Raw genomic sequence first — 12,581 nt, 5'->3', positions numbered from 1 at the left:
TCAGAATCCAGAATTTAAAAAGAACTGGGATCTGATCGCCAGGTGAGATGGCTCACGCCTGTAATCCCAGCACTTCTGGGAGGCCGAGGCGGGCAGATCACCTGAGGTCAGGAGTTCGAGACCAGCCTGGCCAACACGGTGAAACCCCGTCTCTACTAAAAATACAAAAATTACCCGAGAATGATGGCGGGTGCCTGTAATCAGCTACTTGGGAGGCTGAGGCGGGAGAATCGCTTGAACACGGGAGGTGGAGTTTGCAGTGAGCTGAGATTGTGCCATTGCACTCCAGCCTGGGCGACAGAGCAAGACTCCGTCTAAAAAAAAAAACAACAAAAAACTATGATCAACTTGGAAAAGACAAACTGCCCCAGCGGAATGTGGGCAGAGGCCGTGCATCACAGAGGAGGAGGCTGAATGGCCAGTGAGCAGATCAAAAATCAAAGATCAGTCTCATCAGCCATCAGAGAAATGCCTGGGAGCCTCGGGTGGGGCCCGCACGCCCACTGCGGAGGTGTGACTGATGCTGGGGGTGACAGGGTGGTTGATGACCATGGACCGACATAGAGGGTGGGGGCAGGGGTTTTACAGCTGGCTGGTAGCGTGGACAGGGACGAGGAGCAGGCATGGGTGGGCGACTTGGCGGTCCTGACAACCGAGGCAGTGCGAAGGTTGAAAGGGGCTTCACTGAGAGCTAATTAGACTCCCCTGGTGATGTTGAACAGGTTGTCACTATGGTGAGGTTGTGAATTCGATGGTCTAAGGTGCTCCTAATGCCAAGAAACAAATTACTAGAGCACAGCCGTAGCAGGCTGCAGTCCCCTGTGAGCCTCTCTGGTGACCCACACTAGGCATCCTGTCCCTCGTCTTTCTGATGCTGTGGGTGGACAGCACGAATTCATTTTCCAGCTCAGTTTCTCAGGTGCAGGGCGTGTGAGATGCCTGGATGCGGTAGTATGGGTAGCACGTCACAGTCCTTATGTCTGTGGAGGGAGAGAAGGAGCATGCAGGCTGGCTCTGTTCCTGCGCTCGCTCCCCGCCCAGCCATGCCCCCAGGCTGCCTTCTCCATTCTCCACCCGACCAGAGCCCCTGCAAGAATCCACTTCCAAGCCAGGACACTTCCCTGAAACAATTAGGGCCTCCCGCCCCACACTCTTGCTTCCTTTCATGTCACCTCACATGCATCAGATGCAGATACAGATGGGCAGATGCCAGCACCCAGGAGACCATCAAGCGTGGCACCCTATGCCTTGCATCAGAGACACACAGCTTGGCAAAATGGACTTGGCAGCCAGAACAGACCTACAGAATCAGAATCTCAGGGCTGGAGCATGTCTCAGTGTCCACAGATGGCCTGACGACCGGCCAGGCTCAGAAATTCCTGACCCAGTGCAGCTGCTCCCGGGTCTTACAAGAGGAAAAGCTCAAGGTCATGGAGGCAGGGAAGGGAGAGGAGAGAGGGGAGGGAGGGGAGAGAGGGGACGGAAAGGAGGCAAGAGAAGGAAGGGAGGGAAGGGAGAGAGGGGAGGGAGGGGAGGCAGGGGAGGGGAGGGAGAGAGGGGAGGGAGGGGAGGCACAGGAGGAAAGGGAGGGAGGGGAAAGAGAGGAGAGAGGGGAGGGAGAGGAGGCAAGAGAGGCAAGGGAGAGAGGGGAGGGAGGGGAGGCAGGGGAGGGGAGGGAGAGAAGGAAGGGGAGGGATGGGACGGAGGGAAGGGGGGAGGGGAGGCAGGGGAGGGAGGGGAGGCAGGAGAGGGAGGGGAGGCAGGAGAGGGGAGGGAGAGAAGGAAGGGGAGGGAGGGGATGGAGGGAAGGGGGGAGGGGAGGCAGGGGAGGCAGGAGAGGGGAGGGAGAGAAGGAAGGGGAGGGAGGGGACGGAGGGAAGGGGGGAGGGGAGGCAGGGGAGGAAAGGGAGGGAGAGGAGGGAGGGGAAGCAGGGAAGGAAAGGGAGGGAGAGGAGGAAAGAGAGGGAGGGGAGAGAGGGGAGGGAGGGGAGGCAGGGAAGGGAAGGGAGAGAGGGGAGGGAGGGGAGGCACAGAAGGAAAGGGAGGGAGGGGAGAGAGGAGAGGGGGGGAGAGAGGGGAGGAAGAGGAGGAAGGGGAGGGAGAGGACGGAGGGGAGGGCAGGCAGGCGAGGCAGGGCTGACAACAGAGAGCCTTGGCCTGTCTGGCCACCCATGCTCCTGCCATGGGGAGCTGACTGCCAGGCACGGCTTCTTGGAGCTAGCTGAGTCCCCTGAATACGTCCCCCACTTTCTAGGGTTTAGCAGGAGTGGCCATGGGGGTATGAGGGTTCAAACCTGGCTGCCTCCAGCTCACAGAAGACAGTGTCTGCTGTCTGGAGAGCCTGTTCCTGGTGAGGACAGGAGGATAATGGGATGCGCTGTTCCATTGCCAACAGTGTTTTTCTTCGGAAAGGAGAAAGGACATGGTGCTGTTTGAGGAATTCTTGGAAGCTCGTGGTAGGTGAGCAGAGCGGGAGGAGTTGCTGGCAGGAGCGCGGGTTTCCCACCGGGCCAGGCGGCCCCAGACCTGGCGCTCGGTGCGGGTCCCCCGGGCTGCGTTCATCCCGCGCCAGCGAAGGCGGCCGGAGGCAGAGGCTAGAGGCTGCATCGCCTTCGCAGCCGCGTGTGGGTGAGATTCAGGGTCTGGCTCCTGCAGAATTACACTGGCTGTGACCCCGGCTCATCGTGAGCTTCTGAGGCAACACTTGTGTTTAGAATTTTCCATGATATGATGTCTGCAAATACATTCTCATGAGAGGGAGCCTCGGACCGTGCCGTCCCCATGTCCAGCAGGAACGAACCAGAATTAAGAGGAGGGTGTCGAAGGCGGCAGCTCACCTTGTTTTCCAACTTCTCAGAAACCCTGAGAAACAATGAACGTCTCTTTGCAGCAGATGGAAAATTTTATAGTCTTGCTGTCCCAAATTCTTTGGCTAAACCACCAGATTTTAAATATCTGCTAGCAAAATATATTAGAAAAGTTAGGATTAACTGGAAAAAAAACAGTACTCTATATATTTTCACTTGTAACCAGGCAGCTTAACTTCAAAATGCATTTTAACGTTTTTTTCCCCTTTCTCTTCGATTTTAAGATACAACCTTGAAGCGAACTGCAGAAGCCTTTTCTCTCAGCCTTAAAGTAGACTCCACGTTCCCGCCTTCCTCACTGTCTATACCCGCTTCACTGTTCTCTAACTGCCTGCGCGTGTCTAATTATGCACCTTCTTAGAAGTTCCGGGGGCTGATCTTGAGACAGACCAAACCTGGAGATCAAGCTGCAAAGTTGCACAGATGACGTCCAGGTGGCTAGTTGACCACCTGGTCACTGTTGAGGTGATGCCAGCCCGAGACCCAGGTGGACGGGGACCCAAGATAGCCGCCGGAAGAAGACACACAGACATTGTACTCCACCCAATTCTTGTATTTCTTCGTTATCAAATTCTCCTTTCTTTCTTTCTTTTTTTTTTTGAGACGGAGTTTTGCTCTGTCGCCCAGGCTGGAGTGCAGAGGTGTGATCTCAGCTCTATGCAACCTCCGCCTCCCAGGCTCAAGAGATTCTCCCACCTCAGCCTCCCCAGTAGCTGGGATTACAGGCACCCGCCAACATGCCTGGCTAATTTTTGTATTTTTGTAGAGAGAGGGGGTCACCATGTCGGCCAGGGTGGTCTTGAACTCCTGACCTCAGGTGATCCACCCACCTCGGCCTCCCAAAGTGCTGGGATTACAGGCGTGAGCCATGGCACCCGGCAAAAATCACTTTCCTTCTATCAGACCTCACTCTTGTTAATTGTAGAGGCAGGGGTGAGCTTCGGGACCTGCACTGGGTGGCATACCTGTCCTTTTTGTTGGTTTGTTTATCCAATAAACATCATACACTTACACTTTCAATTCCTAATTTTGAATATTTTGTTTCTTATTAAAAATGCAAATTATATAAATACAATTATCTATATTATGAATAATTGAAAATCCTGTGTGAAGGCCCAGGTATGTCATACGAAGTGTGGTTGGAAGCAAATCCTAGAGTAATGGTAGAAATTTGCATTAGGTTAAAACCACATGGGAAGACTCCCAGGTAAGCCTTTGAAAATATTTTCTTTTCTGTGCAAAATATGTTTAAAATTTTTGAAGTCAAATTAGGCCTGGGTCTTGTTTGGAAGCCTAAGCTCCGTAGTCTGGGGATCACCTCGGAGGCTCCTCGAAGTCTTGGGGTCCAGGCGTCTTCCCTTCCTCTGCAGTGCCTCGCATGACCTCCCACTTAAGGCCGCTTCATCATCCAAGGTGGTGGCCTCGGTTGCAACTATCTCGCCCATACTCCAGCCTTTAGGAAGGAGGAAGGAACATAGATGAAAGGGGGCAAAAATCACACCCTGCTGGGTTTTTTTGTTTGTTTGTTTTGTTTTGTTTTTGAGGCAGGGTTTTGCTCTTGTTTCCCAGGCTGGAGTGCAGGGGCGCGATCTTGGCTCAATGCAGCCTCCACCTCCCAGGTTCAAGCGATTCTCCTGCCTCAGCCTCCCGAGTAGCTGGGATCACAGGCACACGCCACCACACCATGCTAGTTGTTGTTTTTTTTTTTTTTTTGTATTTTTAGTAGAGATGGGGGTTTCACTATGTTGGCCAAGCTGGTCTCGAACTCCTGACCTCAGGTTATCCATCTGCCTCGGCCTCCCAAAGTGCTGGGATTACAGGCGTGAGCCACTGTGCTGGGCCTGCTCTGCTGTCTCTTGAGGATTTTTAAATGCTGCCATATGATGATCACAGTTCTTACCATTTGCCTGGATCCAGGCAACATCCTCGTTGCAGGAGAAGCAAGGGAAGTTAGCCTTGATGAAGGTGCTACCCTGGGCGCTCGTGTGTTCCGCTAAAGTTCTGTCACTAGCGGGGAACCTCTTCTGGGGTGCAACTAACAGGACCTGCCACAAGGTCCTTTGATGAAATCCACAGAATGAAAGTGACAGATGGATAAACAAAACACGGTCTATTCATACGGTGGAATATTATCCAGCCTTAAGAAGGAGGAAATCCTGGCCGGGCCCGGTGACTAATGCCTGTAATCCCAGCGCTTTGGGAGGCTGAGGTGGGCGGATCACGAGGTCGAGATGGAGACCATCCTGGCCAACACGGTGAAACCCCGTCTCTACTGAAAATACAAAAAATTAGCTGGGTGTGGTGGCGGGCGCCTGTAGTCCCAGCTACTTGAGAGGGTGAGGCAGGAGAATACCTTGAACCCAGGAGGCAGAGCTTGCAGTGAGCTGAGATCGCCCCATTGCCCTCCAGCCTGGGCGACAGAGCGAGACTCCGTCTCAAGAAAAAAAAATAATAATAAAAATAAAAAAAAAATAAAGAAGAAGAAGGAAATCCTGACACATGCTATACATACAGCATGGATGAACTGTGAGGATATTATGCTCAGTGCAAGCAGCCAGTCACAAGAGGGCAGTACCATCAGATTCCACTTACATGATGTCCCTAGAGGAGTCGGATTCCTAGAGGCAGGAAGTGGAATGGTGGTGCCAGGGGCTGGTGGAGGGAATGGGAAGTGAGTGTTTAACAGGGAAGAGTTTCAGTTGGGGTGATGAGAAGTTCTGGGATCGCCCCTGTCTCTGTGTTGGCAATCTCCTTGAGGCTGTTTGCAGACAGAGCCCAGCAGCCTCTGGCTCACGGACACCCTTGAGTCCCAAATGCCCCTCTGAGTGGGCACCTGGCGTCTGGGGTGCCAATGGGACCCTCCCCTTTGCTGTGGGGGATGGGGGAATCGAGAAAATTCTTCCCAGTTCTGTAGAGCCTGAGAAGTTCTTTTCCTCCCTGGGCCAAGGCCGCCTGAGCTGGGCATGGGGCAGAGCCGGCTCCCCACAGATGAGGTCGTGGGAGAGCTGAGGAGCTATGACTGCAATGCTGCTTACGTGTCTGGCTTCAAGCCTCATGTCAGACTTGGAGGCTGGTTCAGTTAACATCTTGACCTCACAGGTGAGTAAGGGGTGCAAGGAGAGCTTCAGTCATCATGCCTGAGGTCATATGGCCAAGGTGGCGGTGCTGGGATGGATGGATGCTGGAAGGAGGGCCACCCACATGGCTGGCGTTCTCAGTGCCCAGGTGCCCAGGCTGTGTGCGCTGGTGCCCTGTGCCTGCTTCCTGGGGTGGGGGGGGGCCCTGGGAGGATACCCTCTGTGCCCCTCAGGTGGGTGGGGCTGGGCTCCCAGTGACCACCTAATTGTATCATACATCACCCCCTGGACACAGGTCCAGCTTCCAAAGCCCAGGCAGGAATGCGTGCCTGAACAGTGTTTTTGCAGGGCATTGGAGAGGGAGCAGTCTGTGGATCCCCAAAGATGTGTCCACATGCTAATCCCCAGTAACTGTGAATGTGATCTTTTTGGAAGTAGAGCCTTAGCGGATGTAATCAAGTGAAGAATCTCAGGAGGAGATCACCCTGGATTTTCAGTGAGCCCTAAACCTAATGACTGGGTGTCCGTTTAGGAAGAAGAGAGGACACAGAGAGATGCGTGCGGATGCACAGGAGGGAGCCATGTGCATCTCTGTGTGTGATGAATAAAGCCCAAGCTCTTTTAGGACTCACCACCCAACACAAGAAAGACAGACATCAACAACCACCACTGATGACCAGGTTTGGACTCAACAGCGTGGACTGAGGCAGAGATTGGGGTCAGGCAGCTACCGACCCAGGACTGAGTCAAGGACAGCGTCAAGGAAGAGTTTTGAATAGATTCTCCTTTAGAGCCTCCTGAGGGAACCAGCCCTGCTGACGCCTTGATTATGGATTTCTGGCCTCCAGAACCATGACAATAAATCATTCTGTTGTTTAAGTTGCCAAATTTGTGGTGGTTTGTAACACAGACACCCACTTGGCCTGATGTTGGGATCTTCTCCTCTACACCTCACTCTAGAGGTGCCCTTGGTTCCTCACAATTGCACTGACCACCTAGGTCTCTTAAAAAAATCTGGTGAGCTTGTGGGGTCCACTCTGTTGAGTCCGCACCTGGTCATCATGGTGGTTGTTGATGTCTGACTTGCCTGTGGTGGGTGGTGAGCCCTAAAAGGGCTTGGGCTTTATCCATCATAATTTCCTCCCATTCTTGCAATAATGCCTGGAATATAGTAGGTGCTCCATTAGTCCATGTATCCATCTGTCCATCCATCCTTCCATCCATTCATCCATCCATCCATCTCCATCCACCCATCCATCTGCATCCACTGATCCATCAACCATCCATCCATCCATTTATTTATCCATTCATTAATCTATTCACTAATCCATCTATCCTTCCACCTACTCCATCATCCATATTGTATCTATTCATCTATCATCCCTCTATCCATTCATCCACCCACTTCATCAATTCATTCATTCATCTTTATCCATCCATCCATCCATCCATCCATCCATCCATCATCTTTATCCATTCATCCATCCATCCATCCATCCATCCATCCATCCGTCCTCATCCATCTATTCATCCATCCATCCATCTCTATTCATTAATCTATCTATTCGCTCATCCATCTATCCCCCATGCACACCACTATCCATCTTTTCATCTATCTATTCATCCATCATCCCTCTATCTATCCACCTGTCCATTCATCCACCCATTCTATCCATCCACCCACCCACTCATCCATCCATCCATCCATCCATCCATCCATCCATCTATCCATCCATCCATCCATTCAACAGGTATTGGAGCACTTGTTAAGTTCTGAGGATACATCAGTGAGTAAACAAGCCAGACAAAAGTCTCTTCCCTGTGGAGCTATGTTTTAGTGGGAGGAGATAGAAAATAGACAATCACTACAATAAATAAGAACTGTAGAGTCTGTCAGAGGTCGTAAGTACCATGGGGACAAATGGAGCAGAGTGCTCAGTGGTTTGAGGGTGAACACAATGGTCAGGGTGGGGCTGGTGGAAATTAGTGATGGTGGGTGTTTAACAAGATCAGCCACACTATGGCTTAGACTCTTAAATCATCCGTTTAAACAATCTCAAAGAGCAAATGGTTCCTGGCTTCAAACACTTGTTCCCTGTGTGCAGCTTGAAACACAGCCTGTCCAAGGAGGGGCTGCCCGCAGACAGCACTGGGGGAGGGGAAGGGTTAATGAGGGTGCTTGTCCTGTCGGCCTCTGGACGGGAGGGGACAGCTGGGCTGGCAAGGGGGACCTGCCCTTTCAGAGGGTATGGTCTGAGGCTGTCTCATGCTGGGGACAAGCATGAGGTATCAAAACCAAACCGGAAACAGGAAGCTGGGGCACCCCAGCAATCTGCTTACATTTTAAAACTACATCATCTCTGATAAAAGACACAGAAAATTAAATTCTTCTTAAATTCTGTGCTAGGAAAAAGTTGGTTCCTCCTGAGTAATTGGTTTGCTTCTTTGTGTTAGAAAATTAGGACTGGGTAATTCATCATTTCTTTTTTCACCCTGGCTGCCAGGAAACTCAGAGCTGAGTTTTAACCTCTATTGTAATAATTTTCCTTAAGCCAGGTTTTCTGTCATAATTGACTCTGTGTCTTATTTATAAGCTCACATTTACTCCCCACTGTTGTAACTGATGCTCCCTTACTACATACAATTTAGCCCATAACAAGGGGGCTCATGCCACACACTACATTAGTGGGCTTTATTTTTCCAGGTTGGTGTCACAGTTTAGGGCACAGGCTCTGGAGTGGGAAGGCCAGGGATCAGATCAGACGTAATGGTTAAGAAAGTGCTGCCATACCAGCGCCTGAGCACAGCAAGGGTGTGGTATCTGAGCTGTTTTGACCTGTTACATCTGTTTTAAAGTTTGCATATGTATCTTTTTTTGAGAGCTGTCTCAGATCCTTTTTGGAAGTAGGTGGGTGTATTCGGCTGCTAGGGCTGCCATAACAAAATACTGCAGACTGGGCGGCTTAAACAACAGGAATTTATTTCTGTGTTCTGGAGGCTGGAAGTCCAAGATCAAGGTGCCAGCTAAGTTGGTTCCTGGTGAGGGCTCTCTTCCTGGCTTGCAACCGGCTGCCTTCTTGCTGTGTCCCCATGTGGCCTTTGCTTGGTGCATGCATTCAGAGAGAGAAACACTGAGCTCTCCAGTGTCTCTGTTTTCATAAGGGACTGACCCACCAGGAGGGCCTTGCCCTTATGACTTCATCTAACCCTAATCATCTCCTAAAGGCTCACCTCCAAACCCCATCACATTGGAGGTTAAGGTTTCAACGTGTGAATTCTGGGGAGACACATTCAGTCCATAGCAATGGGGAATAAATCAGAGATTATAATAAGAAAAATGAAAAAAAAAAAAGATAGGAAGGAGGAAGAAAAGAAAGAAAGAGACGACATTGCTGACTCTCTAGCTCTTCTTTTTTTTTTTTTTTTTTTTTTTTTTCCCTTAGAGGTGTGGTCTTATTTTGTTACCTATGTTGGTCTCAAACTCTCAAACTCCTGTGCTCAAGTGATCCTCCCACCTCGGCCTCCTAAAGTGTTGGGATGACAGTTGTGAGCCTCCATACCCAGAGGCAATGGTTCTCTCGTCTGCTTTTCCAGTGCAGTAAAGGACTCAGTCCACCCCAGGCTGTGACCTTGAATGTCCCCCAGAGTCACTGGAGCTCGGGCTCGGGCTAGAGGGTGAGAGTTTGACAGCGCTGCCTCCTTTCTCCCTCTCCAGTTCACACGTGAGTGGGTGGAGGAGCCCGCCTTCCTCCCTTGGCAGCTGGAGGGGGAAAGTCGCATTTGGGGAGTGGGGAAAGGGAAAAGCATCGGCCCAGACAGTGCCTCTGATGGGCACCCCGGCCCCTCGTGGCCTCTATTGAGTCATTCAGGTCCCTGGCACCACATCAGGCCCTGTGCTGGCACTGGGAATACAGTGACAAAAGGCCCTGCTCTCATGGGGCTGCCTCTGACCAGAAAACTGGTGCCACAGCGGAGAGCTGGTGCTGTAACCCCAGCCAGAGCTCAGTCAACGAGGGCACCGAGACCAGGAGGTCAGGGGAGGCTTCCTGGAGGAAGATGCGTCCCAGTGGAGACCCAGCGGACACTCTCTGCCCCTTTCTTTTGAGTTCCTCAGGTGAAGTGCCTTCTGTGGCCTCGGTCACTGGGCCACACGCACTGGGACACCCCACCAAGGAGCTCTCCTGGTGGCCCCTGATACCAAGCCTGAGGACCAGCCCTTCTCCTCCCACACCCTCTCCTGTTCTTCCAGCATCTCAGGCCATGCCCTCCTTGTCCCCCTCTCTTGGTGCTGGGGGCCCTTCCAAAACATCCCTGGGGTGCACGAGGGAGGCCTGGTCCCAGCTGAGTCTCAGCCTCACTCCCCGCCTGGCTCTAGCCCAGCTCTCGGGGAGCCTGTGCTCTACTCACCAGGGCTCCCCAGAGAAGCAGCCGGACAGGATGTGTGCATGTGTGTATGCATGTGTCCATGTGTGTGCACTGTGTGTGTACGCTCGTGTGTGTGTAGTGTGTTTGTGTGTTTGTGTGTGTAATGTGTGTGTGTGTCGTGTATGTAGTGTGTGTGTGGTATGCATGAGTGTGTGTGTGGTATGCATGAGTGTGTAGTGTGTGTGGTGTTTGTGTGTGTGTTAATGTGTAGTGTGTGTGAAGTGTGGGTAGTATGTGTAGTGTGTGAATCTAGTGTGTGTAGTGTGTGTGAATGTGTTTGTGTGTGTGTATTGTGTGTGTGATGTGTGTTTGTGTGTAGTGTGGGTGTGTTTGTGTGTAGTGTGTTCGTGTTTGTGTGTAGGGTTTGTGTAGTGCGGGTGTGTTTGTGTATAGTGTGTGTGCCGTGAGTGCGTGTGTAGTGTTTGTAGTGTGCGTAGTTGTGTGAGTGAATGTGTAGTGTGTGTGTAGTGTGCTTGTGTGTAGTGTTTGTGTGTACTGTGTGTGGTGTGTGTAGTGTATGTGTGTAGTGTGTGAATGTGTAGTGTTTCTGTGGTGTCTGTAGTGTGGTAGTGTGTGTGTATTTTGTAGTGTGTGTGAATGTGTAGTGTGTGTAATGTGTGTATGTTTTTGTGTGTAGTGTGCGTACTGTGTGTGAATGTGTGTGTAGTGCGTATGTTTGTGTGTGTAGTGTGTGTGTAGTGTATGCGTAGTGTGTGTGTGAATGTGTGTGTAGTGTGTGTGTGTGTGCGCGAGTGAGTGTGTAGAGAGAGATTTTAAGAATTGGTCCACGTGACTGCGGAGCCTGGCAGGTCTGAAATCTGGTGGGCGAGGCTGGCAGGATGCAGGCGAGGGGAGCGTGGCAGCTTGAGGCCAGGCCGTGTGCAGAGGCTCCCTTTTGCTGGGGAGTCAGCCTTGGTCTACCCAGACCCTCTCCAGAGTGGACGAGGCCCGCCCGCATTAGGAGGGCGGCCTGCTTTACTCAAAGTCTACCATTTAGAGGCTAATCTCATCCCCGCAGAGCACCCTCCTAGAAACACCCAGAATCACGTTTGGGCCAGGTCAAGGTGGTGCCTACGTTGACCATCGCCCACGCATCCACACGCCAGCTGCCCGTTCCGGTCTCTGGTTTGCGCCCCGGGCATGCGCGCTTGGCGAATGGCAGCCCCTGCTCTCTGCCAGCATCCACCCGGAGCCTGTCCGCGACTCAGACCTGACATGCTGCAGCCACACTCATCATCCTCCCCGCTCCCTGTCTCCTTGTTCCCTGTGCCGGGCTCCGCAGCCTCCCCCAGCCACGTGGCTCCCAGGAACGCTGTCCAGGGATGAGCGGGAGGGCTCTCCTGGGAGGGCTGCTGTTGCGCCTGCTCTGGGGCTCTGCTACTCTGTGACCTGGGGCGTCACGCGCCTCTCTGTGCCTGTGGCCCTCTCTGCCCTAGGGGTTACTGATGACAAGGAAGCCGCTCAGGGCTTGCTGTGGGGAGGGGCTCCTGAACAGCCCCGGGCTGGGGGCGGGAGTGCTGCGGAAACGCAGGGTCAGAGCGAGCAGTTGTCAGGAGGACGATCATCACTCAGTGACCGCTTGTGTGTGCTTCCCCAGGCGGCCCAAACAAACGACCCCAGAGGGAGCCTTCAACAGCAGACGCTCATCTCTCACAGCTCTGGAGGCCAGAAGACTGAAGTCAGGGGTCGGCAGGGCCGCGCTCCCTCGGAAGGCTGCAGGGGCTCCTTCCTGTCCTCCGAAGGCTGCGGGGTAGGGCTGGGGGTCCTTCCTGTCTCTCCCAGCTCCTGGTGGGCCGAACGTCTGTGATGTTGAAGCCAGACCTAGGTTGGTGGTGTTAGGAGTGGATCACTTGGCATGAGGGTGGCGCCCTTAGGAAAGAGATCCCCCCACTGAGAGCTGGTGGGCCCTTTCCCGCGCCGTCTGGGAACCCTCACCAGACACCGAGTCAGCCAGCTCAGAGCGGTGGGAAATCCCTGTTACCACAGCCACGGAACGGGCTGAGACGCCAGCAGGCGGTGGCCTTGCCACTTGTGGACACAGTCACCTTGGCTTCCTCTGCACATCTCAGGCCTTCTCCCTGCAGGTTACACGTTGCTATTTCCACACCCCAGCTCTAAAATAAAATAACGTTTATTTATTTTATTCATAAAAGGAAAGCCAGTTGTGGAAAAATTGGAAACTACAGTACAAATAATGAAAATAATTTCCCCC

This window comes from Macaca nemestrina, chromosome 4, assembly GCF_043159975.1.
Source record: "Macaca nemestrina isolate mMacNem1 chromosome 4, mMacNem.hap1, whole genome shotgun sequence".
In the NCBI taxonomy this organism is placed as follows: Eukaryota; Metazoa; Chordata; class Mammalia; order Primates; family Cercopithecidae; genus Macaca; species Macaca nemestrina.
Note: the sequence above shows the minus strand (reverse complement) of the source record.